The sequence below is a fragment of the Scardinius erythrophthalmus genome (genome assembly GCF_964197995.2).
Source record: "Scardinius erythrophthalmus genome assembly, chromosome: 11".
Taxonomy (NCBI): domain Eukaryota; kingdom Metazoa; phylum Chordata; class Actinopteri; order Cypriniformes; family Leuciscidae; genus Scardinius; species Scardinius erythrophthalmus.
This window is the reverse complement of record NC_138231.1, coordinates 17,772,347-17,786,235: the sequence shown is the minus strand read 5'-3', so window position 1 is coordinate 17,786,235 and position 13,889 is coordinate 17,772,347. Positions and strand designations below refer to the sequence as shown.

Sequence of the window (13,889 nt, the reverse complement as noted above, 5' to 3'; positions counted from 1 at the left end):
TTTCATCACGCGTGGGAGATGGGTCTTGTGTCGCACTACTCGACTGAATCAAAGCCACTGAATCAGATACGAAAGAGAAATGACGTATTACGTGGGCGTGGCTAAAGAGACGCTGAGTGAATTCTTCTGGGTCTGCCAGGAGTTCACTGTGTGCAAAGTGAGATCTCAGACAAAACCTACCCCAAAGTGTATTCAAGATGAGCTTAGCAATGGATCTTTTTGCTGGATTTTTTATTATTTTAGACGGATCTAACTGCACTGAAAAAAGTGCATATGGCTTGTCATTAGTTTAAAGAACTTTTTATACTTGATCTGACTCAATAAATTCACTTTTCTGGCTTATCGTTGGTCTAATGTAATTGAGTTTAGTTGTCTTGAAGTAAAAACAAATTTTTGGGTATAATTTAAACTAATTGCTTTAAATCAAATTACAATTTTACGTCCACGTCCAAACCACGTGACTACTGACGTCATCAAGCTTGGGTCGAGAATTTTCTGTTCGGCCGCCATCTTGTTTTGCTGTATGACGACGTTGAGGATACGCAATTTCCACAGTTGGTGAGTAATCCTAAAAATAAGTTTTATCGCCGTTGATATGCATTTTTATAATATTAAAGTAAAATTCAATGCATTATGTATGTGTTTTGTTGAATATCTGTTTTATTTTGGTCAGAGTCATCTGATATTTCAAGTGTAGCTATAACTGTTAGGCCTAGTAACGATGGATAGCCATTAATAAATACTTAAGTAGTTAGATAATTTGTGGACTTTTAATTACATTATTTATTTGGGTTTTTCCTGCATCGAGAATTACAAGGCGACCGCCTCCGTCTAATGTCGTGCCCGATCCGGCTGTCCTCAAAACTCAGACAGGCTCAGATTAGGCCTGTCGCGATAATTAAATAATTAGAAATATCTTTGTTACGCAATCCTTTACACATCCTAATATACTGATTTAAGTGTTGTAAAGCCATTTCATATCTTGTTGTGAGGGACAGAATCAATTTTACATCGTTAAATTAAAGTTTACGCAAACTCGTCTTCCCTCCGCTGCAGCTGATCATTCTCCATTCAGCATTCAAACAGCGCGTCGCAGTAAAACAACTCCTCCACCAAATTTAATAATCGTGACAGCCCAAGCTCAGATACCTATTTTCCAAGCAAGATTTTACCACCTTCAACTCATTTTGATCCAGGAAAAACCCTAAAATAGTATATATTATTGTTACTATCGGTAGAGATTGTATACATTGCGTATATATCTGCATTTCGTTCATTGAGTGGATTGCATAAAGTTTCTGACATTTGATTGATGTAGAAACATTGGTGAATGAGAAAAATAAAGTAGTAAGAGTGGTTAATACTTTAAAATTAGTCAAGCAACAGTTAAGTTGGTGTGATGATGATTATGCTTCAAATCAAATGACAAGTTTGCATTCTGTTTAAGCCACGTGACCACGGAGAAAATTATTATCGACCATCATCATCTTTTGCTGCAGGATTACCTCATGGTGGACACAAAATTACATATGGTGAGTAATCTTACAAATTATGTTAAGTTTGTTTCTATCATACATTTATAATCATATAAGGATCAGTTAACTGATTAATGCAACTGTTTTATCAAATAATTCAAAGTGGATCAGAGAATGTACACTTTATCAATAAATTGCACAGCACTGAACTGAGTTCTTTTTAGTGTCATATGGCGTTTGAATGGTCACAGATATTTTATTTTAATTGAAAATGTCTACCTTGCCATTCACTTTAACACATTTGGTTGTGTTAAACATTTGCCAAAATTTGCCATTCTTAAAGTGACAGTAGCCTCATATATACATACTGTATAAACTTAAAAGAATAAATATATGGTAAATTCTTGATTGATCAATTACGTTGTTGACGGTTTAACACACTGCAGTAGGTTCCGATTACGTCATAAAATTTTAAACATGCATGCACGCAATGACCTATTACATTATACGTTACACAAAATACATTATTTTATGGAATTTGTATGACATGACATCTTTGCAACTTTGAAAATAATTATTGATAAACCTTCAAATTACACCAATTTATTTAATTAATGTATTATTTATAAACTTGCAAAATGATTGGCTCTTAGGTGCAAAAGCATATCCATGCATTTTAATTTTCTTTATGAAAGTTGGTGATTGCTGTGTTTGTCTTTTTTTTAAGATACAGATGTTGAAAGACAACAGTTTGGAGTCATTGTAGTCCAGTCAGAAGATAACGGTAAGTAATTGGTCTCTTTTGGTCTCTCTGGTAAGAGCAGTTGAATTTATGAATTAGCTCTCGGAGTAAGAATTGTTTCTTTTTTTTTTTTTTGCTTGTGTGTCTTTCAGATTGGCCAGAAAGTTGAAGCACAGAGAGAACTTGGACTTGTGGTCTGTGAAAGTGATGGTCTAAGCACTCCCCTGGACATCAGCATTGTCATTGATGGTATTGAGGTTTTACATGAGTTGTCCTCGGTTGCATCTGCTCGTGCCATGATGTTTGGAATCACGTACTGAGAACTTGAGGTATCCTGAAGTACTTAAATATACCTTTGAGGCATATTTAAAAAAAATTGTCATGGACATAGCGAAGATGCAAATGGATTTTAAAGGGTTAGTTCATCCAAAAATGAAAATTCTGTCAATATTTACTCACCCTCATGTTGTTCCAACCCCGTAAGACTTTCGTTCATCTTCTTGACGTGTTCACGAGAGTAACACGACACATGCGCAAGAACTGAGAAGATGTCGCAGATGGGTCTCGATGTAGTATTTAAAGGGTTAGTTCACCCAAAAATGTAAATTCTGTCAGTAATTACTCACCCTCATGTTGTTCCAACCCCGTAAGACTTTCGTTCATCTTCGGAGCAAAAATTAAGATATTTTTGATGAAATCTGAGAGCTGTCTCACTCGTCCATAGGCTTCTTAAGGGACTGAAACTTGCTGGCCCAGAATAGTTATTAAAGACATCGTTAAAATAGTCCAAATGACTACAGTGGCTCAACCATATGTTTATCAAGCGACGAGAATACTTTTTGTGCGCAAAAAACAAACAAAACTAACGACTTTATTCCACTATTCATTATGTTCTCCGTGGGCCTGAGTGTCTTTACTTAGTAAAACTGCGCAGCGCGTCTGTGTTGCACGTCACCACATAGGCTCACTATTGGCCGACGCTGATCATGTGTGTGATGCGTGCGACGTGCAACACAGACGCGCTGCGCAGTTTTACTAAGTAAAGACACTCAGGCCCACGGAGAACATAATGAATAGTGGAATAAAGTCGTTAGTTTTGTTTGTTTTTTGCGCACAAAAAGTATTCTCGTCGCTTGATAAACATATGGTTGAGCCACTGTAGTCATTTGGACTATTTTAACGATGTCTTTAATAACTATTCTGGGCCGGCAAGTTTCAGTCCCTTAGAAGCCTATGGAGGAGTGATCCAGCTCTCAGATTTCATCAAAAATATCTTAATTTGTGCTCCGAAGATGAACGAAAGTCTTACGGGGCTGGAACAACATGAGGGTGAGTAATTACTGACAGAATTTTCATTTTTGGGTGAACTATCCCTTTAAAATGGTTCTAAAGTGTGCATTCACTGGATGTACGAATCGTGAGAAACCAACGAGAAAACGTATAAGTGCCTTGCCAATGCCGCTAAATGAATGGCTTACCTTTCACCCTTTCCCATCAAATAATCAGGAGTGTCATCTTCTCATTTCTCACTCATGTGTCATGGCGCTCTCGTGAACTCACTCAGACCCAAACTGAAGAAAATTAATAGTTGAATAAAGTCGTAATTTTTGTTTGTTTTTTGTGCACAAAAAGTATTCTTGTCGCTTGATAAACTAAAGGTTGAGCCACTTCACTTGGACTATTTTAACAATGTCTTTACTAACTTGTCTTGGCCGGCAGAATGAAATTACCTATCAACCTATGAAGGAGTGAGACAGCTCTCAGATTTCATCAATAATATTTTAATTTGGTGAACTAACCCTTTAAATGTTCCTGCATGTCGTGTCTTTTAAGGAGCTTTCAATGGTGATTTGTTTCAATGTTTTTTTTTCAATGAATTGATGTTACACTGGATGATTTAGCAATGCCATATTAAGGGCTTTTCAATGTTTTCTGTTACAATCCTAAATTTAATGCAAGATAATCTGAAATGTTGAGTGACAATTTTACTGTAGCAAATGGAATTGATGTATACATTTATTGATGTATTTCTTTTTTTTTTTGGTACAAAATGATATTGTTGACAGTTTTATTATTGAATGTATTTTTTTAATGTATTAAGTCATGCACTAAAACGGTTTCAGTATTGACTTTTGTAAATCAAATGAATTCTTCCTCAAATGTTTTTAGAACAAGTGGAAATTTTGGTTTCTGTGAGTTTGTTGGAAGATTGCACTAAATAAACAGTTAAATGTTTGATTCCAGAGTGTAAAAGGCTTATTTTTTCAGAAAAAATTCGGTGATATTTCATGTTTGTAATTTTGTTTTGTATTTATTTTGATAATAATAGTAAAATATGATAAAATTAATATATAAAAGGTTTAAAAATTAAGTTAATCCAAGTAATATTTTATAATTTATTGCTAATTAAACAAATCTCTTTGGTTGAAATAGTATTTTTACTTTCAACTGACTATAGAAATGTGATTTGTGTAAATTATTTTTTTTAAGTTGAGCTAAAGTAAACCGATTACGTGTAACAAGTTGACGTAATTTTTTTACTTTGATCCAACGACTCATTTTTTACAGTGTGGATCCCTTCTTTATCCAGGTAATCAGCCAGGTAAGATTGTTTTTCTGTCTCTGTCAATATATCGGACGGATACCCCGACGCTTCCTGTTTCAGTTTGAGGAATGTTTTAACATATTCAGTGAATAATGTATCGGACGTGTCTGGGAAATGCCAGACTTCATGTATTTTGATTACGCAATACCCGTGTTAAATAGCTTTCTGGAGCTCAACGGTTACCCAGCATTGTGCATCCTGAATCTGATTCTCTACACAAGTCTTACATAGAGGAAACATTAGCTTACCCCCGCACCTGTAAGGTAGCACGGGATGATACAATCCACGCGGGGGAAGAACTTCCGCCTTTATGAGGCCAAAATAATTCTCTATCGGTTCAAAATCCTTGAAAATAATTTTAGGATGACCGATAGGATACGTTTTAGTAGCCTGGACAAAAGGGTATAACAATGTAAAATCATAATAGTCAATTCTCTCATTTTCAGCTGTTTTGTGATACAACTTGTACGCATTTGTTCTTCCGCCGTATAATCCATCTCGAGGTCTCAGCCTCTCGTGTGTTTCGTAAGATGACATGAACCGAATGACATCAGGATCTGTCTGTTTCAGCCCCTCCCATTCGCATTCCCACATAACAATAACGCGTAATCCATAAACTTTTCGCAGGGTTTCTAGTTTTGCATCCGACTGCCTTCTGAGATCACCAAAAGACACTTTCGATAAAGGTTGAATTTCTTCTGCCTTAAATCTGCAGTCGTGGCCGTGAAAAAAGCACCCTAGGAATTCCAAGGCTGTCTTTGTCCCATTATCATCCTCATAATAACCATCTAGGTGATATGGCCCTACCGCACGCTCGCCATAGTTTAGTGCATGTTCTTTCTCCACGTTTTGACTCAGTTTGACAAATTCAAGCCATTGGATAGATGCGTTTGAAAACGTGTTGTTTAATATAGGCGTGGCTGTGTGTTAGAGCCAGCGTGTCGCGCGAGAGAAAATTTGTTTTGAAAGTTTTCATACACACACCTGGTAATGTGATTGATTTGAATGGGTCGATGTTTGTGAAATTTATAAATTCGCCTCTGTAACGTTTGCATGCTTCTCGTAGAATAATTACGTCATTCCTACAGTAGAAAGCGAGTTCTTTTTTGAAGTCAAAGATATCACCCCATACATGTGAATACCATGTGTCGAATCTGACACGCTCGGCTTCACTCATTGTCTCATAACCGTAAAACTCTTTTGCAGGATAGGTACTGATATATTCTGCATTTTGTGGTTTATTGAAAAGGTGTGGAAAATACCCCTTCTCCTGTACATCTAAGTTAAGGGCTGCTGGTATTTTGGCAAGTTTAAACGGGATAAATTGCCATGAGTCAATGAAACGCTGCTTAAAGACAGTATCATACATGTATAGAATTCTACAGCCCTGCATAATAACTTTTGGAGTCAAGCCCTCCCCTACAAGATAATTGAGCAGTAAATATGCATCAAAGGCGGACGAATTATGCGCTATGAACATGTATCCTCTATATTTAGGACGCCTGAAGTGCCTAATCAGAAGTGCCACACAATCCATCCCTCCGGCTTCAAACGTCTCTCCTCCATGTGTGATGGCACAAACATAATTTGCTATGTGTCTCCCATCTTGAACGAATGTTTCAAAATCATAATAAATGTATTTATCGTCCTTTGGTTCAGGTTTTAGAGGCTGAATATAACATTCGTGATTACCTCCATACGTCAAAATCTCGTAACAATGCACACAATGCTCTGGAGAGCATTTGTGAGGTTTTATTTTTTCACCACCAGGTGGCGTTCTATAAACGACATGGCATTTTGAGCAAAATCTCACAGATTTACATAGAGATCTTTCGCCAGGGGTCTGTGATTTTTTATGTGACTCGTAACAGAAGTTGTTTTTACAGAATCTCAGACACTCAGCACACTGTCTTGTTCTTCTCGTATACGCATGACATTCGGATCTCATGCATATTTTACAAACAAACTGACATTTGTGTGTTTTTCTGTCTTTATGCCCTTTGAAACAGTACTCACATACGTACGAAGCTCCTATAAACCCAGCTAAATTTTTTATTAGATGAAAATGCCCCTCGTGCAGAAATAGATGGACTGTCTTTAGGTGTAATTCGTCTGTGTTTTTGTAGACCTGCAGTTTCCCAGAGCAGTCTCTGTGAAAAACTACGATATTTATGCCTAATTTATTTTCTAAAAAAGACAAATTGTGGAGACCTATCTCCTCGTCTGTCTTAAAACCGCATCCTGTATGAATCTCCATCGCAGGTGTCTGTAATTCTTGATCTGTGGCTTTTGGATTGAGGAAATATGCTAGACAGTAACTCAAACACATTTCATTATCGATATTAATAGGGCTAAATAAATGCATTTTATTCCGAAAGATTACTCTAACTTATAGCCAGGTCACTAATCTTTCTGCGTCCTCCTCCTGTTTTATCTCGCACAATTGAGATTTGTAATGTTAAGGTCGAATCACTGGTTACATCAGTATTACTCTGAGTAACTTGTTCAATCTGATTTATGAATAATGAGGGGTCGTGGTTGTTATCAGGTGTTAATACTGTATTTATTGATCCAGGCAGACTTTCTCCGGCCAGAGCTATGTTTATGAAGCCTGTTTGACCAGCTAGCTGTTGTGAAAACTCAACCACCTCGTTTAGAATATTATGGAGATGTGAATTATATTCTACAAAATCGGTGGTCTGTATTTGTCTGAGATCTAACGATCTTTGTAACTCTACACCATTAAAATGCGGTCGTGGTGTTATTGTGAAATCCCCAACAATACCCCCGTCAGCCATCAGAGAATCTATCTCCGCACGACTTAACTCCGTGCGAGTTTGAGATGACCCTACAGCACCACCCATCTGTGCACTCTCATTTCCATCATCCACGATCGGCTCTATCCAACCGTGTTGGTCGATTATAATATTATTCAATCTTTCCGTATTAGACAAATCATTACTATTTAGACCTCTTAACTGTTCATGTATTAAAAGATTGAGTCCCTCGTTATTCTCAGACCTAGGTCTTATTTCATCACACTCTGACTCGGTTTGCTGTCTTTTAGGAAACATTTTGATATGTTTTTTATTTTTAAAATTGTGTGAAACAGAAGCGGACCATCAAATATAGGCCACAATGTTAATGGTATACATCATAACTAGCAGTAAAACATAATCACACACACACCTAGATAAAAAAACAATAACAGAGAAATAGATTTTAAAAACTAAAAACACAAAGACAAAATCTCACACAGCTAGATAAAAACAATAACAGGCATACGATTTTCAAACAATAACAGTGAAATGGATTAAAAAAAAATAGTCAAGCATTATCTCATGTATCCCTCGATTGTCTCTGGATAACATTTAACCTTTCAGAGATTAGAGACAGTAGAGTAATAAGCAAGGAATGGTCGTTCCTCACCTCCACCAGGTCTTGCTGGAGTGATAAGACCGTGTTATGCAATTGTCTGTTTTCTTCCAAAACGCGGTCTTGGGAAACAGCGAAAAATTCCACCGTACTTCTTAAATCGGCTGTGTTGATTCTGTGTATCATTGAGTCTATGCAGCAGGTCCACAATACCGCTCTGGGCTCCTGAAACTATTTCCACTGTCTGGTGGTAAGTGAGCGGTAATGTGGCGATTTCCAGAACACGCTGGAAGCTTCTGTTAGCCGTGCTTAAAGTTGCATAACTCAAGCCAGGGAGATCTCCCGCGTTGAATAGGGGACTGAAGCTCCGCTCATCTTCATCACTGCTCTCTAATGAATTCGGTTCAGAATTGATGGTGTTCAGTACGGATTGTTGAGATTCAGCGGCGGTTTCTTCATTAGGGCGATCGGGCGACGCACCACTAAAGTGTGAAAGGGACTTTTTCAATCACTATCTCATTCAACCACAGAGTTACGCTAGCAGTCACTCACTGTTGTTCTGCCTCTGGATATAGTCCAATCAGCGCCGAGTCATGTTCTGTGGAGTACCGCCTCTTTTTGGGCGATTTCACTCTGGCTGAGAATCGCCCAGAGTCTTCCCATAGACTTACATTCAAAGATTTTTTTTTTTCGAACTGCAGGCACTGCAATGCATTCTCTATGGGTTCCGGGAGGGCTCGCACTAACGTGCTTTCGTCATCATACGTAACCTTAACTTGTGCAGCGATTGGTGGAAACAAATGTACCTCTAATAGTATTTAGCCATAAGCTGAAGTGACATCCAATAATTTCCTCAGTGCATAACTTACATTTCACGGACATATTCTCCATCTGTAAATGTTAGAAAGTCCAGTTTGCTGTCATGAGTGGGCAAGCTTTCTGCAAGCTATACTTCCGTGAACGAGCGCCCCCGCGTGCATGCGCGCCGAACAGACGGAGCGCAATGAATAGGAGCGCAATTATTCTGACTAAAATATACATTAGCACTAAATTATAAATATATTTAGCTAAAACATTTGTTGTTGAATATTTGTTGTTGTTGGTGAACATAAATGTGCTAGAGAATTTCAAACCTACATTTTTTTTTTTTTTTTTTTTTGGTTTAGTAAATTTAACTACTTCTTTAAAAAGCATTATTTTGTTTTTAGATTGTAATGTTGCAATGTTAGAATGTAAATGTGATTTGACCCCTTTTTGGATAGACTGCAGATAGACAGCAACACTATGTTTGTTTTTATAACCTTCAATATGAACATTGTTTGTAGGACAATATCGATCAGGATATTAATTTTTTTTTTAAATTAAATACAGGTTTTTTTTATTTAAATAGAAAAATAATAATTAAATACTCAGATTATACCATACATCGCCATTTAGCCCAAAAATTCAGATTTATTTGGCAATTGGCTACCCTACCGGCTGAAGTTTTAGCTAAACTTTAGGCTAATGATAGCTACATTATTATCACTGTTAAATTGTTATTTAACAATAAGCCTACATTCAGTCCTGAATTAAAAATTCAGTTTGTTGTGCCCCCCCAAAATTTTTTAGCACCAGCCGCCACTGTTGGGATTCAAAAAACACTTGGGCCTCTCTTTCGTCTGGGATTTCTTCTAGAGCAAAATATATATATATATATTATACGATTTATTTAATATAGATAAAATATAATGAAACAAGAAATATATCTTACCTTCTCCCGAAGAATTCGGACTCTCATGAGCATATTTCCCAAATCGTTTTTTTCCTCGAGTTGTGGATGAAACAGATGGACTTTCACTGTTTTCTTCTAAAAAACAATATTATGTTATTTAAAAAAATCAAACGCATAAAAATTATAATTGGACATAAATAGTTTTCTTTTTCCCTTACCTCTCTCCGGATAGATTAATTCTTCTCCATAAATTTCCCTAAGACGTTTTATCCCTTTGTGTGGACCGCCAATGATATTAGGAGTTCCGGTAATTCCCGATGCCAGAGACGGGGACGGAGGGAAAGAATCCTCGCCTTCGACTACAGGTGAGACTTGACATTTGGTACTCTCTGTCCCTCCGCAGGCTTTGTGTAGAGGTGTTGTCTCTGGGGTGACGTCTTCGTATGTCTGATTGGACGGGTTTGAATCAACACCCAATGGGAGCTTAGCTGGCTCCGGTGGATGGGCGGAGTTATAAGTCGATGTATCCTCCGTGAGTTCTGTTGAAATAGGCCTATGAGTTGATTTTTTCTTTAAAACAAATATTAAAATAGTAAATATTAAAAAGACATAACAAAAATTGTTACCTTGTAAAAAATCATTTGGCGAAACCCCATGTGGGAATGATGAGTCATCTGTAAATAAAAGCATTCGTTGAGATATCTTTGCAATTTTGTAGGTTATAATTTATGATAAAAAATAAAATAAAATAAAAAACTCACATAGGTCGTTAAGAATTTCTCGTAATTCCAAATCAAGATAGTGATGCGACGAGACCTCGTCTCCTTCTGGTCCATAATAATGATTTGCAGCCATTTCCCAGACTCGATGTTGTGTCTCCTTCGCCGACTTGGTACGCGAATGAATTAGTTAGGTCCTTTTAAAGATTACGATACGACGCGTTTTAAAAACACTTTTTTCCTACTTCATTTTCAAAGAAAGCCTTTATCTCTGCATGTGGTAGGGAATCTGATACCTGATTTGTATAAGTAGGAAAACATATGTCGAATTTGACCCCCTCTCTTCAAATAAGCTCTGCAATAAAACTAATTCATACATATCCGTCAAAAAAAAAGAGAAAAATAAAATATGCAGGATGTTATCACAGGCCATAACACCTTGTGTAGACATTATGACGCCGTGTGTGTGTGTGTGTGTGTGTGTCTTTGTGTCGTGTGACAGTTGAGAGAACCTTTAAAAAAAAAACTCTATGGTCTACACTTTAAAATATACGATAATTTTGTGACAATTAGGCAATGGAAAGCATGGTATTTACCCCATTTTCATTATCGATGTTCAAAGTGGTTTACAAAAAAGTGTACAAAAAGCACAGATAAAACAAGTAGTGTTAAAACATTTAGAAAAGGAAATAAAAAATATCTAAATGATACAGAAATAATCTGAATTAGTGTGTGTGTGTGTGTGTGTGTGTGTGTGTGTGTGTGTGTGCGTGTATGTGTGCGTGTATGTATGGATGAGTGAAATATTGCCTATGGAATAGTTTTTATAAAAGAATAAAATCAACTGTTAAAGATCTCATGTGACTTTCACAGAGGGAGGGAAGGGAGATTCCCACATGATGTCATTTTTTACACACACCCTTAAATCGAAATTGACCTCTCAGCTTTGAGAGGGGTGTGTTAGGGGGTGTGGTCTCTTTGACCCATTACACAGTGTTTTCTATGGCTATTTAACTTCGGACAATGAACTGACCGGTCGTGTTTTTCTGTTTGGGAGCTTGAAGGGACTGTTGTTTTTTTCCCACGGTGACATCTGTTGTGGGAGGGGGTAGGGGCGGAGCTTGCGTGTGTCTCTCTGCTACCTTCAGAAACTTTCATTCCTCTCAGACCTCCGGAGTGAGTGGACGCTCTCCACTCTACTCCAGCATAAGGAAACACTTATATATCTTTAAACTCTGAGTCCTTTAACAATTGGGTATGTAAAAACGTAAGGCTTTTTAACAGTGTTTGTGTTTTATGTAAAAGTTTTACAAAATACTATGTGAAAGCTAAATGCTTACAAGTCAACATTTTAAAAAATTATCTTTTTGTAAATGAAAAAAGTTGTTTTAATGTTTTGACATCTTGAAATAACATTAACTCATTTTTTAATAACTCTTTTAGAGAAAATGATCTTTTTGTAAATAAAAAAAGTTGTTTTAATGTTTTAAAATCTTGAAATAACACTAACTCATTTTTAAATAACTGTTTTTAGAAAAAAATGATCTTTTTGTAAATAAAAAAAGTTGTTTTAATGTTTTAACATCTTGAAATAACACTAACTCATTTTTTAATAACTATTTTAGAGAAAAACGTAATTTTAACTTATTCCACTGCTGTTTTAATGTTTTAAAAGTGATTAATGTACATCTGTCTTCTTTAATAAAAACACTGATCTCATCTCTGACTGTTCTTATTGTACATTTCTTAAAAAAAGTTTTAATATACACTGTTTAGAACTACTGAGCGTGGGAAATTTTCCCACGGTTAACCTGTTAAGCTGCAACGCCACTTTTGAAAAATCTCCAGAAATGACATACCCAAACTTAAACAGATACAGTTCATGAACCCTTTGCACTAAAAGCACAAGTATGATCTCATTTGAAAGCTGACACCTGGCAGTTTATTGTAAATGTAGAATTAATTATTGTCATAATGAAAAAAAATTGTTATAAATAGCTTCAAAGTTTTGTAAAGTTATTAGAAATTAATTTTTATGAAACATCCTCATGAAAATAAAATTGAAGTTGGCACTGGAGCAATCTAGAAATGCACTATAGCTAAAGCCACATGTCTAAACATTTTATGTTTAAAATCTGAAGATAATAAGTCCAAAACTCTGTATTTAGTTACATGTTTTTCAAGACCATGTCAGTTGACTTTATTTTGATTTGACGTTAAAGATGCTTCTGATGTTTATTGCCATCTTCTAACCATCTATCCAGTATATTTTCTCTATTGTTTTGTGGTGCAAACGAGCCCCATTCAGTCTCAGTCTCCCCCTGCACACATTAACACCTCTCCAGACTGGTTATGGCTCGAAATATGCATTTCTTTTGTCTGCATTATAGTTACTAACGACTGGCTATTCATAGGGTTTCAATCCCTAATTTCTTTTATCAAAGTTCTTACTTAACATTTAAAAACTGGATCAAATGCCCTGCTTGAATAATGAAACATTTTAGTAAGCATATTTAGAAAAAAATTATAAAAGGATAACTGCAACATGTGGCAGGTGCACCTAGAGCTAGCTAGCATGTTAGCTTAGCACACCATCAATACACGACAATTAATGAGATTAAAACCATTTTTGTGCTTCAAACTTAATTTATAACGCAAGTAGAGTGTTTTAAATAATCTTCTGTGATATAATTTCGCTTCAGATTAAAAAATCAGACATAAAATATATATTTTTTATTATTCTGCACAATGATAAAGTCTATATCGATTAGCAATACATTATAAATATAATCTATTATTATGGAAATACCTGACATTATTTGAAGAACACAGGTAAACCAAATATCATTTCAATCATGTTTATTGTCTTCAGAAAGTCTTTTTTCTGCATGTAACAACGATCTCTGATAGCTGTGTGTGTGTTCGAGACTTCCTGGATTGTCACATGATCATGGTTCTTCTTCATGTTACATAAATGGACTATTATTGTGAATGTAGCGCCCTCAGGCTGTTGGTATGGATTGAAAACACAATACATCACAGCGTCCAGCGCTCATAATGATTACATCGACGCATTTGGGCATAAATTCAATAAATATTATTCCTGTCTATAGAAATCTGATGAAAACTTATGAAAATATATCAATATTTCTCTAAATCTGCACATTTTGAGCTAAAGCCCTGAGGGACGTTGTTTTGTGTATCGCTGTCATGACGACAGCACGGGAGTTTTTTTATGAATGAAAGCGGCTGACGGTCA

At 36.2% G+C, this 13,889-nt stretch overlaps 1 long non-coding RNA gene across 1 annotated transcript; it reads left to right on the top strand.

Moving 5' to 3' along the window:
- The first annotated feature begins 527 nt into the window (after window positions 1–527).
- Window positions 528–2,983, top strand: LOC308698776. The gene is made up of 4 exons (XR_014031107.1): window positions 528–558; window positions 1,500–1,532; window positions 2,203–2,259; window positions 2,370–2,983. It is a non-coding gene; the product is annotated as an uncharacterized lncRNA (long non-coding RNA).
- Window positions 2,984–13,889: the final 10,906 nt, after the last annotated feature.